Source organism: Haliotis rubra, unplaced genomic scaffold (assembly GCF_003918875.1).
Source record: "Haliotis rubra isolate DU_JTF1 unplaced genomic scaffold, ASM391887v1 Scf2143, whole genome shotgun sequence".
NCBI lineage: Eukaryota > Metazoa > Mollusca > Gastropoda > Lepetellida > Haliotidae > Haliotis > Haliotis rubra.
The window spans coordinates 30,816-48,964 of record NW_025766163.1 but is presented as its reverse complement, the minus strand read 5'-3'; the positions used below and the strand labels follow the sequence as shown (position 1 = coordinate 48,964).

At 40.1% G+C, this 18,149-nt stretch overlaps 1 protein-coding gene across 1 annotated transcript in view; it reads right to left on the bottom strand.

Annotated features, from left to right (window-relative positions):
- LOC124276871 (ankyrin repeat domain-containing protein 17-like) overlaps positions 1-18,149 on the bottom strand; it is a gene marked incomplete at its 3' end in the record, with an annotated part of 35,306 nt that overhangs the window by 12,721 nt on the left and 4,436 nt on the right. The window lies entirely within an intron of this gene.

The window sequence follows — 18,149 nt, the reverse complement described above, 5'->3', positions numbered from 1 at the left end:
ATAACACCATATCAGTAAAAAGCACAATACACCATACGTAAATATACACCACGTGACACATTACACATGGCACCCACACATACAATATAACCGTATTATTACACACCAATGTCACACATACAAATGCAACATATCAGTGTTATCTTCACCTACGGCACATACACATCCAACATATTCGTATTATACACCCACGCAACATATCATATCATGGTTAATGTGTGGTATATCCACTTCAACATAATATGTTACACTCATGCCAACACATGCAAGATATCAGTGTTATACACCACGTCACAAAGACATATCCGTGTTATACACCCAGGCCACTTACACATGCAACATATACGTGCTATACATCCACGTCACATACACATGCAAGATCTCCGTGCTATACACCCACGTCACATACACATGCAACATATTCGTGTTATACACATACATCACATACACATGCAACATATCAATGTTATATATCCACTTCACATACACATGCAACATATCAGTGTTATACACCTACGTAACAAACACATATCCATGTTATACACACACGTCACATACACATGCAAGATATCTGTGTTATACAGCCATGTCACTTACACATGCAACATATCAGTGTTATACACCCACGCCGCATACACATGCAACATAACCGTGTTATACACCTACGTGACATACACATGCAGCAGAACCGTGTTATGCACCCACGTCACAAACACATGCAACATAACCGTGTTATACACCTACGTCACATACACATGAAACATATTCGTCTTATATACCCACGTCAAAAACACATATAAATGTTATACACCTGGTTCAATACACATATCCGTGTTATACACCCACGTCACATCCACATGTAACATATCCGTGTTGTACACCCACGTCACATGCACATGCAACATAACCGTGTTATACACCCTCATGATATACACATGCAACATATCCGGGTTATATACCCACTTCACATACACATGCAACATATCAGTGTTATAAACCCACGTCACAAACACATGCAACATATCCTTGTTATACACTTACGTCACAAAGACATATTCGTGTTACAAACCCACGTCACATACAAATGCAACATATCCGTGTTATACACCTACGTCACATACAAATGCAACATATTAGTGTCATACACAAACGACACATACACATGCAACATATCCGTGTTATACACCCACGTCACATAACACATGCAGTAAGCATAGATATCCGTAAAAGCGAAACACCCCATGTCACATACAAATGCAACACATCCGTGTTTTACACTTACGTCACAAAGATATGCGTAATATATACGTAAGTTATACATCCACGTCACAAACATATGCATCCGTGTTATAGACCCACGTCACATACACACACAACATATCCACACTAGACACCCACGCCACATACACATGCAACATATCCTTCTTATTCGCCATCGTCAAACACACATGCAACATATCCGTGTTATACCTCGCCGTCAAAAACACATATCAGTGTTATGTACCCACGTCACATACACATGCAACATAACCGTGTTATACACCCTCGTGACATACACATGCAACATAACCGTGTTATACACCCACGCCACATACACATGCAACATGTCCTTGTTATACACCATCGTCACATACACATGCAACATATCCGTGTGATACACTAACGTCACAAAGACTTATCCGTGTTATAAACCCACGTCACATACACATGCAACATATCCATGTTATACACCTACGTCACATACAAATGCAACATATCAGTGTTATACACAAACGGCATATACAAATGCAACATATCCGTGTTATACACCCATGTCACTTACACATGCAACATGTCCGTTATACACCTAAGGCAATAAAAACGTGCTTATACACCCACGTCACATACACATGCAATATATCCGTGTTGTACACCCACGTCACATGCACATGCAACATAACCGTGTTATACACCCTTATGACAAACACATGCAACATATACGTCTTATACACAGACGTCAAAAACACACTTCATTGTTATATCAATTCACATGTCACATGCAATTACAGTGTTACAACAGGATTCGTGTTATACACCTACGTCACATTACACATGCAACATATCCATGTTATATATCCACTTCACATACACATGCAAAATATCAGTGTTACACACACTCGTAAAAAATACATATCCGTGTTATACACCCACGTCACATACACATGCAACATATACGTGTTATACATCCACGTCAAAAACACATATCAGTGTTATACACCGACGTCACATACACATGCAACATAACCGTGTTATACACCATCGTCACGAACACATATCCGTGTTATACACTCACGTCACATACACATGCAACATATCAGTACCCATCGTATACATACATGGGCAAATACGTGCTATAATAACCCACTACAAACACGTGCAAGATAACCTTGTTATAGATCCACGTAACAAACACATATCCGTGTTATACACGCACGTGACATACGCATGCAACATATCAGTGTTATACACTGACTTCAGATACACATGCAACATATCCGGGTTACACACGAACGTCACGTACACATGCAACATATCAGTATTATAAACCCACGTCACATACACATGCAACATATCAGTGTTATAAACCCACGTCACATACAAATGCAACATATCCATGTTATACACCAAAGTCATCACATACACATGCAACATATCCGTTTTATACACTAACGTCACAAAGACATATCCGTGTTATAAACCCACGTCACATACAAATGCAACATATCAGTGTTATACACAAACGGAACATACACATGCAACATATCCGTGTTATAGACCGATGTCACATACAAATGCAACACATCCGTGTTATACACCTACGTCACAAAAACATGCAACATATCCGTGTTATACACCTACATCAAAATCAGATATCAGTGTTATACACCCACGTCACATACACATGCAAAATCTTCGTTTCATACACCCTACGCCACATACACATGCAACATATCCATGTTATATACATGTATCCACTTCACATACACATGCAACATATCCATGTTATACACCCACGTCACAAACACATATTCGTGTTATACACCTATGTCACATACACATGCAACATATACGTGTTATACATCCACGTCACATACACATGCAAGATGTCCGTGTTATACACCCACGTCAGATGCACATGTAATATATCCGTGTTGAACACCCACGTCACATGCACATGCAACATAACAGTGTTATACACCCTCATGACAAACACATGCAACATATACGTCTTATACACAGACGTCAAAAACACACTTCATTGTTATACACCTACGTCACATACACATGCAACATAACCGTGCTATACACCTACGTCACAAACGCATATCCGTGTTATACACCCACGTCACATACACATGCAACATATTCGTGTTATACACCTACGTCACATACAAATGCAACATAACCGTGCTATACACCTACGACACAAACACCTATTCGTGTTATACACCCACGTCACATACACATGCAACATATTCGTGTTATACACCTACGTCACATACACATGCAACATATCCATGTTATATATCCACTTCACATACACATGCAAAATATCAGTGTTACACACACTCGTAAAAAATACATATCCGTGTTATACACCCACGTCACATACACATGCAACATAACCGTGTTATACACCCACGTCACATACACATGCAACATATACGTGTTATACACCCACGTCAAAAACACATATCAGTGTTATACACGCACGTCACATACCCATGCAACATAACCGTGTTTAACACCTACGTTACATACACATGCAACATATGCATGTTATACACCCATGTGAAATACACATGCAACATAACCGTATTATACACCGACGTCACATACACATGCAACATATGCGTCTTATACACCCACGTCAAAAACACATATCAATGTTATACACCCATGTCACATACATGGGCAACATATCCGTGTTATACACCCACTTCACATATATATGCAACATAACCGTGTCATACACATGGAGCTTATCCTTGTTATACACCCACGTGACATACACTTGCAACATATCCGGGTGATACACCCACGTCACATACACAAGCAACATATCAGCGTTATAAACCCATATCACATACACATGCAACATATCCTTGTTACACACCATCGTCACATACACATGCAACATATCAGTGTTAAACATAAACGACACATACAAATGCAACAGATCCGTATTATACTAACCTACGTCACAAACACATGCAACATATCCGTGTTATACACCTACATCACAAACACATATCCGTGTTATACACCCACGTCACATACACATGCAACATATTCGTGTTATACACCCACGCCACATACACGTGCAACATATCCATTTTATATATCCACTTCACATACACATGCAACGTATCAGTGTTATACACCCACGTCACAAAGTCATATCCGTGTTATACACCTACGTCACATACACATGCAACATATCCGTGTTATACACCCTCGTCACATACACATGCAACATATCCGTGTTATACACCCACGTCACATACAAATGGAACATATCCGTGTTGTGAAGCCACGTCACATACCAATGCAACATATCCATGTTATACACCCACGTCACATAAACATGCAACATATCCGTGTTATACACCCTCGTGACATACACATCCAACATATCTGCATTAGACATCCAGGCCACATACATATGCAACATAACCGTGTTATACATCCACGTCACATACACATACAACATCACCGTGTTATACACCTACGTCAAAAACACATATTTGTGTCATACACCGACGTCTCACACACATGCAACACATCCGGGTTATAGAGCCACGTCACATATAAATGCATCTTATCCATGTTATACACCTACGTCACATAAACATGCAACATATCCGTGTTATAGACCAACGTCACATACACATGCAACATATTCGTGTTGTACACCAACGTCACATACACATGCAACATATCCGTGTTATACATCCACGTCACATAAAAATGCACCATAACCGTGTAATACACCAAAGTCACATACACATGCAAGATATCTGAGTTATACATAACACGTCACATAAAGAAGCAACACATGGGTGTTATACACCCTCGTCACTTACACATGGAACAAATCCTTGGTATACACCCACGTGACATACATATGCAACATATCCGTGATATATACCAACGTCACATACACATGGAACATATCAGTGTTATACACCCACGTCACATACATAGGCAACATATCAGTGTTATACACACACGTCACATACACGTGCAACATGTTCGTGTCATAGACCTCCGTCATATACACATGCAACATATCAGTGTTATACACCGACGTTGCAAACACGTGCAACATATCCGTGTTATAGATCCCCGTAAGAAACACATATCCGTGTTATACACCCCCGTGACATACACATGCAACATATCAGTGTTACACACTGACTTCACATACATATGGAACATATCCGTGTTACACACCCACGTCACATACACAAGCAACCTATCAGTGCTATAGACCCACGTCACAGACACATGCAACATATCCTTGTTATATACCATCGTCAAATACAGATGCAACATATCCGTGTTATACACTAACGTCACGAAGACATATCCGTGTTATACACCCCCATCACAAACACATATCCGTGATATACACCCAGGTCACATACACATGCAACATATCCGTGTTATACACCAACGTCACATACACATGCAAGATATCCGTGTTGTACACCCACGTCACATACAAATGGAACATATCCATGTTATACACCAAAGTCACATACACATGCAACATATCCGTGTTATACATCCTCGTGACATACACATATCCGTGTTATACACCCACGTCACATACACATGCAACATATCCGTGATATACACCCAAGTCACATACACATGCAACATATCTGCATTAAACATCCACGGCACATACATATGCAACATAACAGTGTTATACACCCACGTCGCATACACATGCAACATCACCGCGTTATACACCGACGTCAAAAATACATATCAGTGTTATACACCCAAGTCACATATATATGTAACATATCCGGGTTATACAACCACGTCACATACAAATGCAACATATCCATGTTATACTCCCACGTCACATACACATGCAACATATCCGTGTTATACACCAACGTCACATACACATGCAATGTATCCGTGTTATACACCAACGTCACATACACATGCAACATATCCGTGTTATACACCCACGTCACATACAAATGCAACATAACCGTGTCATACACCAAAGTCACATACACATGCATAATATCTGAGTTATACATAACACGTCACGTAAAGAAGCAACACATGCGTGTTATACACCCTCATCACATACACATGGAAGAAAATCCTTGGTATATACCCACGTGACATACACATGCGACATAACCGTGTTATATACCAACGTCACATACACATGGAACATATCAGTGTTATACACCCACGTCACATACATAGGCAACATATCAGTGTTATTCACACACATCACATACACGTTCAACATGTTCGTGTCATAGACCTACGTCACATACACATGCAAGATAACAGTGTTATACAAAGACGTTGCAAACTCGTGCAACATATTCGTGTTATAGATCCACGTAACAAACACATATCCGTGTTATACACCCACGTGACATACACATGCAACATATCAGTGTTATACACTGAGTTCACATACACATGCAACATATCCGTGTTATACACCCACGTCACAAACACATATCAGTGTTATACACCCATGTCACATACATATGCAACATATCCGTGTTGTACTCCATCGTCACAAACACATATCCGTGTTATACACCCTCGTCACATACACAGACTAGGGCCCGTGAAAATCCGGGTTAGATTTATCTGTCGTAAGGCATGCTTCTCTATTGACGAGAGAGGCGACTTACGGGTTGTCTAATGGCTGAGTTCGTGCGTACGTGCCACGTCAAATACACATGCAACATATGCGTGTTATACACCCACGTCAAAAACACATATCAGTGTTATACACCCACGTTACTTACATGGGCAACATATCAGTGTTATACACCCAAGTGACATACACATATCCGCGTTATACACCCACTTCACCTACACATGCAACATATTCGTGTTATACACCATCGTCACAAGCACATATCCGTGTTATACCCCCACGTCACATACACATGCAACACATCCGTGTTATACACGCAAGTCACATACACATGCAACATAACCGTGTTATACACCAAAGTCACGTACACATGCATAATATCTGAGTTATACATAACACGTCACATAAAGAAGCAACACATGCGTGTTATACACCCACATCACATACACATGGAAGAAATCCTTGGGATATACCCACGTGACATACACATGCGACATATCCGTGTTATATACCAACGTCACATACACATGGAACATATCAGTGTTATACACCCACTTCACATACATAGGCAACATATCAGTGTTATGCACCATCGTCACAAGCACATATCCGTGTTATACCCCCACGTCACATACTCATGCAACACATCCGTGTTATACACGCAAGTCACATACACATGCAACATAACCGTGTTATACACCCACTTGACATACACATGCAACATATCCGTGTTATACACCCACGTGAAATACACTTGCAACATCACCGTGTTATACACCCACGTCAAAAACACATATCAGTGTGATACACCGACGTCACATACACATGCAACATATCCATGTTATACACCAACGTCACATAAACATGGAACATATCCGTGTTATACACCAACGTCACATAAAGAAGCAACATATCCGTGTTATACACCAACGTCACAGACATATGCAACATAACCGTGATACACACCCTCGTTACATACACATGGAACAAATCCTTGGTTTACACCCACGTGGCATACACATGCAACATATCCGTGTTATATACCAACGTCACATACACATGGAACATATCAGTGTTCTACACCCACGTCACATACATAGGCAACATATCAGTGTTATACACCCACGTCACATACACGTGCAGCATTTTCGTGTCATAGACCTACGTCACATACACATGCAACATATCAGTGTTATACACCGACGTTGCAAACACGTGCAACATATCCGTGTTATAGATCCACGTAACAAACACATATCCTGTTATACACCCACGTCACATACACACGCACCATATCCGTGTTGTACAACCACGTCACATGCAGATGCAACATATCCGTGTTATACAACCTCATGACATATACATGCAACATATACGTGTTATACACGCACGTCATATACACACGCAATATTACCGTGTTATACAACCACGTGACATACACATGCAACATATCAGTGTTATACACTGAGTTCACATACACATGCAACATATCCGTGTTATACACGCACGTCACATACACATGCAACATATCCGTGTTATACACCTACGCCACATACACATGCAACATATCCATGTTATATATCCACTTCACATACACATGCAACATATCCATGTTATACACCCTAGTGAAATACACATGCAAGATAACTGTGTTATACAACTACGTGACATACACATGCAACATATGCTTGTTATACACCCACGTGACATACACATGCAACATAACCGTGTTATACACCCACGTCAAATACACATGCAACATATGCGTGTTATACACCCACGTCAAAAACACATATCAGTGTTATACACCCACGTTACTTACATGGGCAACATATCAGTGTTATACACCCAAGTGACATACACATATCCGCGTTATACACCCACTTCACCTACACATGCAACATATTCGTGTTATACATCATCGTCACAAGCACATATCCGTGTTATACCCCCACGTCACATACACATGCAACACATCCGTGTTATACACGCAAGTCACATACACATGCAACATAACCGTGTTATACACCCACTTGACATACACATGCAACATATCCGTGTTATACACCCACGTGAAATACACTTGCAACATCACCGTGTTATACACCCACGTCAAAAACACATATCAGTGTGATACACCGACGTCACATACACATGCAACATATCCATGTTATACACCAACGTCACATAAACATGGAACATATCCGAGTTATACACCAACGTCACATACACATGCAACATATCCGTGTTATACACCCAGGTCACATACACATGCAACATATACGTGTTACACACCCACGTCACATACACATGCAACATAACCGAGTCATACCCCAAAGTCACATACACATCCAACATATCTGTGTCATACATAACACGTCACATAAAGAAGCAACATATCCGTGTTATACACCAACGTCACAGACATATGCAACATAACCGTGATACACACCCTCGTTACATACACATGGAACGAATCCTTGGTTTACACCCACGTGGCATACACATGCAACATATCCGTGTTATATACCAACGTCACATACACATGGAACATATCAGTGTTCTACACCCACGTCACATACATAGGTAACATATCAGTGTTATACACCCACGTCACATACACGTGCAGCATTTTCGTGTCATAGACCTACGTCACATACACATGCAACATATCAGTGTTATACACCGACGTTGCAAACACGTGCAACATATCCGTGTTATAGATCCACGTAACAAACACATATCCCTGTTATACATCCACGTCACATACACACGCAACATATCCGTGTTGTACAACCACGTCACATGCAGATGCAACATATCCGTGTTATACAACCTCATGACATATACATGCAACATATACGTGTTATACACGCACGTCATATACACACGCAACATTACCGTGTTATACACCCACGTGACATACACATGCAACATAACCGTGTTATACACCCACGTCGCATACACATGCAAGATTTGCGTGTTATACAACTTCATGACATACACATGCAACATATACGTGTTATACACGCACGTCATATACACACGCAACATTACCGTGTTATACACCCACGTGACATACATATGCAACATAACCGTGTTATACACCCACGTCACATACACATGCAAGATATGCGTGTTATACACCCACGTCAAAAACACATATCCGTGATATACACCGACGTCACATATACATGCAACATAACCGTGTTATACACCCACGTGACATACAAATGCAACATATCCATGTTATACACCCACATCACATAAACATGCAACATATCCGTGTTATACACCCACGTTACATACACATGCAACATATCCGAGTTATACACCAACGTCACATACACATGCAACATATCCGTGTTATACAGCCACGTCACATAAACATGCAACATATCCGTGTTATACACCCACGTGACATACACATGCAACATAACCGTGTCATACTCCAAAGTCACGTACACATGCAACATATCTGTGTCATACTTAAAACGTTACATAAACAAGAAGCACATGCGTGTTATACACCTACGTCACATACATATGCAACAGATCCGTGATGTACACCCACATCACATACACATGGAACATATCCTTTTTATACACCCACGTGACATACACTTGCAACATATCCGTGTTATATACCAACGTCACATACACATGGAACATATCAGTGTTATACACCCACGTCACATACATAGGCAACATATCAGTGTCATACACCAACGTCACATACACGTGCAACATAATCGTGTCATAGACCTACGTCACATACACATGCAACATATCAGTGTTATACACCCACGTCACATACATATGCAACATATCCGGGTTGTACACCTTCGTCATATATACATGCAACATAACCGTGTTATACACCCACGTTACATACAAATGCAACATATCCATGTTATACACCAACGTCACATAAACATGCAACATATCCGTGTTATACACCCACGTCACATACACATGCAACATATCCGAGTTATACACCAACGTCACATACACATGCAACATATCCGTGTTATACAGCCTCGTCACATAAACATGCAACATATCCGTGTTATACACCCACGTGACATACTCATGCAACATAACCGTGGCATACTCCAAAGTCACATACACATGCATCTGTGTTATACTTAAAACGTCACATAAACAAGAAACACATGCGTGTTATACACCCACTTCACATACATAGGCATCAGATACGTGATATACACCCACATCACATACACATGGAACATATCATAGTTATACACCCACGTGACATACACTTGCAACATATCCGTTTTATATACCAACGTCACATACACATGGAACATATCAGTGCTATACACCCACGTCACATACATAGGCAACATATCAGTGTTATACACCCACGTCACAAACACGTGCAACATAATCGTGTCATAGACCTACGTTACATGCACATGCAACATATCAGTGTTATACACCCACGTCACATACATAGGCAACATATCCGTGTTGTACACCCACGTCACATGCACATGCAACATAACCGTGTTATACACCCTCATGACATACACATGCAACATCACCGTGTTATACACCAACGTCACATACACATGCAACATATACGTGTTATACACCTACGTCACATACACATGCAACATATGCGTTATACACCCACGTGACATACACATGCAACATATCCGTGTTGTACACCCACGTGACATACACATGCAACATAACCGTGTCATACACCCACGTCATATACACATGCAACATGTCAGTGTTATACACCCACATCACATACACATGCAACATATCCTTGTTATACACCCACGTCAAATACAGATGCAACATATGCGTGTTATACACAAACGTCACAAACACATATCCGTGTTATACACCCACGTCACAAACACATATCCTTGTTATACACCCACTTCACATACGCATGCAATATATCCGTGGTATACACCTACATCACAAACACATATCCGTGTTATACACCCACGTCACATACACATGCAACATATACGTGTTATACACCCACGTCACATACACATCCAACATAACCGTGTTATACACCCGCGTCACAAAAAACATGCAACATAACCGTGTGGTACACCCACGTGACATACTCATGCAACATATCCGTGTTATACACCCACGTCACATACATATGCAACATATCAGTGTTATAAACCCACGTCACATACACATGCAACATATGCGTGTTATACACCCACGTCACAAACACATATCAGTGTTATACACCCATGTCACATACATATGCAACATATCCGTGTTGTACTCCATCGTCACAAACACATATCCGTGTTATACACCCTCGTCACATACACAGACTAGGGCCCGTGAAAATCCGGGTTAGATTTATCTGTCGTAAGGCATGCTTCTCTATTGACGAGAGAGGCGACTTACGGGTTGTCTAATGGCTGAGTTCGTGCGTACGTGCCATCGTATACTAATCGCGTACATCCATGAAACGATGTTGATCGCTGGATTGTCTGGTCCAGACTCGTTTATTTACAGACCGCCGCCTCATTGCTGAGGGTGGCGTTGGAAACTAGCAAACAAACAATGCACATACTTCATACACTCTCCTGATCTTTCAATCTACTTCCTGGTACCTCATGCTCGTACCCGTGATATAATCCCAGTCGTTACCCGTCCTCTATAATTGCGTTTCAAAACCAAGTTTAACGCCCTCGCTGTATTCGTCTTTTGCATTTTGGTGCTACATACCATGTCCGTAATCCATATGTATGCTACAAGCTATAACACTCACCTCCGCCAGTCTCACCACAGCCGCGACAGTCCAAACCTATTCACCCAACCACATACAAAACCATGAACAAATAACTCTGCAATGTTACGTGGAACTGATTATTTTAAGTGTTCAATATAGTATGTCAACTTGTAAAGAGTCAAAATGTTTTAGAGCAGTTTTGTCGGTTCACGTTTAACATGTCAGCTATTCTCGGGGCCTCTCGTTCTAGAGCAACTGATTGTAGTCAGTGTTAAATGCTCATGGCTAACGTTATACGGATCAAGAGCGAGCTTTCACGGCGTTGTTGTCGGTTCACGTTTAACATGTCTGCTGTTCCCGGGGACACTCGCTGTTAAGGCGTCTGTACTGTTGTAAAATCAAATCCTTGGTGCAATTGTGTATGAGTTAAGCTTGATAGGCACAGTGTTTCATCAATATCGTGAATGAAACAACTTTACATTCATAACACATAATGGTGAACTAAGAAACATATCGACAAAGGACAGTTAAACAGCCATATCATAGACGTAGATGTATATCTGATATGTAACCTACAAACTATATCTCTACTCAAAGCATGACAATGCAAAAGATCGTTCTCAAGATCAACAAGAACAGGCCCCAATTCTCGAAACAAACTTAAGTGGAGTTTTGAATCAAGTTAGAGTTTTCACTCGGCATTTGCCAGAATGAAATAAAATCGATATTAAACTCAAACATAGTTAGACAATTTGAATTTGGAGAATAGAATAATCAAGTTGTTTGGAAATTTTTATTTTAAAACTGCAGCTGACTTATAATTTAAACTGTTTCAAATTGTCAAACTCAGTTTGGTGAGTTAGTGAGTTAATATTTAACGTCACATAGGCAATATTTCCGCCATATCGAGACAATAACAATTTAATTTATATCAATATCAAATTAAATCAATTTAAAACGTAAAAACCTGTCATCGACGGAGAGTAAAAATACTAGAGTATCACAGATAATTTTACAAGTACGTTATTGTAAAATTAAATAACTTTGGACAGTACAAAATGAAAACGGGCTAAAGATCACCAAGAACTGAAAACTCAGTCTGAAATTTGAGTAAAATTTTAAGTTTGTTTCGAGAAATCGGGGCCAGGACACAAAGTCTTCGTGGACGACATCGCCAGACCACATCGTGCCGTTGGTGATTTCTTTCAAGAGACGGTACCAAATCTACTTTGGCCCACCATGAGTCAGACCTCAAGCATATAAAACATCATGCAATATTTGAACATTTAAAAAAAAGGATATTTATCTCTCTGTAAAATCTCTTGAATGCCTTTCGATAAAAAAATAGTCTCCCTGCGCATATCTTGACGGTATTTCTTGGAAACTCCTGCCACTCGAGCTTGGTTACCACGAAGAACGCGCATACCTCCCAGTTGAAATGATGAAGTCCTTTGTTGAAATGAAAGGCACCACAGAATATGGGATATGTCGGAGTCTCAAATGAACATATATCCATGAAACGTTTTCTCTATGAAGCTGAGCAAGTGATTTATTGACCGCTGAGACCAATGTGGATGTTTCAGCTTGTCGTATATTATGCTGCAAGTCAGTTAAATCTTAAAATCCCTCGCAGACGTGTATGTAGAGCTTTGACTTAAACATCTTTGTATAGACATTCTCTGTATTCTTCTGCCGTGAAAATACGTAGAATATCTTTCTTAAATTAATAGTCTTCCCAAAAGCATCATCGTTACTATTTCTCTGCTTGTTTTACAGCTGTTGATGTTAACTATACAATCGGTCTTCTTCGCGGAATGTCTCAGCTTTTTTTCATGAACGGACAGTAAAAATACTAAAGTATCACAGATAAAAAATTAATACAAGTACGCTATTGTAAAATTAATTCACATGGGTGAATAAGTACACCCATGTGGGGCATATTTCTTATCTTTAATACACATGTGTCTGAGCAAACCAATTCTTTGTTTTAAATACTGGATGTCGATCCTCAGTTCATCTGAGTTTAATGTATTTTCACCTGAGACCCACGGTACTGGCTATTGAAGCAAGACTGCAATGTTAGTCACGCATTGGGCATTTTTAAAAAAAAACAGTTTTTACATCTTTAATATGTAGTTTATTATACCTGATCTGATTATCGGTTAAACTTTGATTATATGTATTCTGTTTAACACCGCAATATCCAAGCCACTCAGGACCAAACCAGTGGCTGATAGTATGAGCAGCCATCGGGATACGATGCTGCTCATTCTAGGTCTCCTTCATTGCTATCGTTGATATGCAAAAGTATGCATAAAAAAATTGCCCTTGATAATAGCATGTTTATTATTGTTAATCACAAGGAGATTATTGATTTTATTACATACCCGTTGGTGAGAAACCCAGGGGAGAAAACTGTTATCAAACATATGTGTGAGATCGATTTCTAATCCCGTGATTGGTTACTCCATTGTGATGACCTAGGGACTACTTTCCTGATTGAAATTCATTGATAACTTTCTCATGCTTCAATCGAATGCAGATATGTTTGTGGTGAGATCGATTTACCAACTGACTTCTTAGATGAACTGATGAAGAATGAAATTTTACCGATGAACCTGGTGATTGTAACGATGCGGGTCGATCCCTAAACCCTCAACAGCTATATGACCTTTGCAAATTGGCAAATTCGTTCAAGACAATCAGAACCGAAACACACAACGTAAAAAGATGTGCCACATGAGGCTTTTGCATGGGTTCATGATTGCAAAAGTTGATACACGTCCTATCGTGTCCATTCAATTAAACTTTGTGATATTTTGTGGACATTTTTTATTAGCCTATGAAAGGAAGATGGTAGCGATTCTGAACCATCTACGGTTCGTGGGATGTTGTCCAGTTTTGACAGGTACCTTAAGTCAAAGCACTACTTTTCATTACTTATCGATGATCGTGAATTTGAAAAGTTAAAAACTGTCATCAAAACAAAACAAAACGTTCTAAAGAGTGAAGGAATGGGTAACCTACATCGCCCGGCTGAATCGCTCACTGACGATGACATTAACAAACTCTATGAAACAAAAAAATTGGTCCTCACGACCCCAAATCCTTTTTGAACACCATGTGGTGGAATAACACCTCTCATATTTGGATGCGTAGTGTCAAACCACACACTGACATTAAATGGGGCATGCTGCACGTAAACCTGACTCAGACGGTAGAGAATTTCTTGAATTCACAGAGAGGCAAAGTCGAAAACATACCAAAGGGATAATCCTTTGGTATCCGTAACATGCACCCCAAAGCATTGGCGACTGATGATGTATATGAGCATTGTCCAGTATCCATGTACAAGCAGTACTCGAGCCTCTTTACTGCAGGATACTCCAGTCCACATACTTCTTCTATATTGCCACTAACATCAAGGAACCATCTAGCTAATTCCCTGGTTCAAAAAGGCAACCAGCAAACTGAGTTCTATTCAACCTTAGCTTTACGGAAGCGTAAGTCCCCCATGCGAAGAAATCAAACTTCTTACCTCCGATGACGACTGTATTCAAATTGAATGAACGTCCGCTAGCCATGTTCGGAACGATAATAATGACGTCTCACTGTGAAGTTAGTTTCACTTGAGAGAGAACCATTAACAGTTGCAAAGTCATGTTTTTGGAGTGTTGAATAAATTTCTTTGAATTATCTTGTCTGCATCATCGCTGTTGCCTTAAAAATGCACAAAATGACCAATACGCTTTTGTTGTACGGGTTACGCAATGTATGTGTAGTAAGTAGTCTGCCGAGTGACGTCACTTATTCATGACGTTTTTGTTATGTATCAATGCGCCACTACAACCAGAGAAAGGGCCAACATACATCGATTTGATCCAAAAAGTGGTGAGATTTTAGGTGTAAGAAACAGATTATTGTAATTGTAGCCTGGGATACCATTTATCTTACAACTCGTACTTTCAAAACGTTTTGCAACAACTCGTAAGATAAATGGTATCTGACAGACAGCCTTGTAGTAATCTCTCTGTATGTATCGCTGTAGACAGCCGGGTCGTCATTGTTGTAGATGTGATTACACGTCCTTAGTGGGGCTGTGGGTACGTCTAGTGGTTAAAGCGTTCGCTCGTCACGCCGAAGACCCGGGTTCGATTCCCCACATGGGTAAAATGATTGACGCCCATTTCTGGTATCCCCGCCGTGGCATTGCTCGAATATTGCTAAATGTGGCGTAAAAACTAAACTCACTCATCACTTCCTTAGTACAGTACAAATGATAATACCTTTCCAGGTTGAGTATTATTCAGGTTAAGAACCCACACTCCCAACGTGAGGCACCTAATCGCAAGCACACACCCATCTAACCCTCTCGGTTTCCACCAAAATGCCATAGTCATATGAAATCTGCTCACTGACAAAGGTGTATCAATGTATTGAGAATATCATTGATGGCAGTCCGGGTGTTATTTTTTTATAATATAAACTGATTACAAGTTGATCACTACTAGATGAATCGCTATGCTACCCCTTACAACAGGCTCGCCTAAAACGTGCTTGCCTGTAAATCGTGATGAGCTCATCACTCATTATCTCAGATCTGAGCATGGTCACTCGGAGATTGTGGTCTCATAGCGTAAGCAATGCGTACAACATCATTTGGGAAAAAAACCCCATCACTTGGAGGTGGATCATTGAAATTAAGTTTATGTCTGAGAGAATGACGACCGTCGAACAGGATTAAGTTGATCAGTATCAGTAGGAGGTGAGCTGAGTGAGTGAGTGAGTGAATGCGTTCACGGGTCGGAGGTGAGATGAGGTGATCACCGTGTACCTGCTTGTAATAATCCGGACTTACGTGATATTGCTGGAATATTGCGACGCATCACTCACTCACCGACTCACTCACTCACTCACAAAAGTATTAATCTGGATATACTTGTGGAGGAGTTTTTTTCTAATTCACATGTACCCTAGTGTCACCCTATGATATTAGGGCAGGGATAACTTTCAAATTATTCATTTATATAGTGAAGCATATGTATCAATCTGCAATACGTACTACGTAACATAAGTTCTTGGGAGTTTGTGTAACACGTAAACTACATGTAGCATTAAGTTGTTTGGAGTTTGTGTAACACGTTAACTCCATGTAACATATAAGTTGTTGGGAGTTTGTGTAACACGTTAACTCCATGTAACATTTGAGTTGTTTAGATATGTGTAGCATTCCCCATGTAATACAAGACAAATCCTATGGATAACAACTACTTTATTTCTTACAACGTTTCTTGGCTAGATCTAGCCCCTTCTTCAGGTCCTTGTTGACCTCGGCACTCATCTTCTCATGTTGATTTACTCGAGAAGTTTTCTCTTGCGCCAATTACTGATGTTGAAAGCCAGGATTTCAGTGTGTTACAAGTTGACAGAGTGATTTTGATTTGTAACAATTGTGTTCTGATAGGGCAGATTAGAAAACAGTTTTTT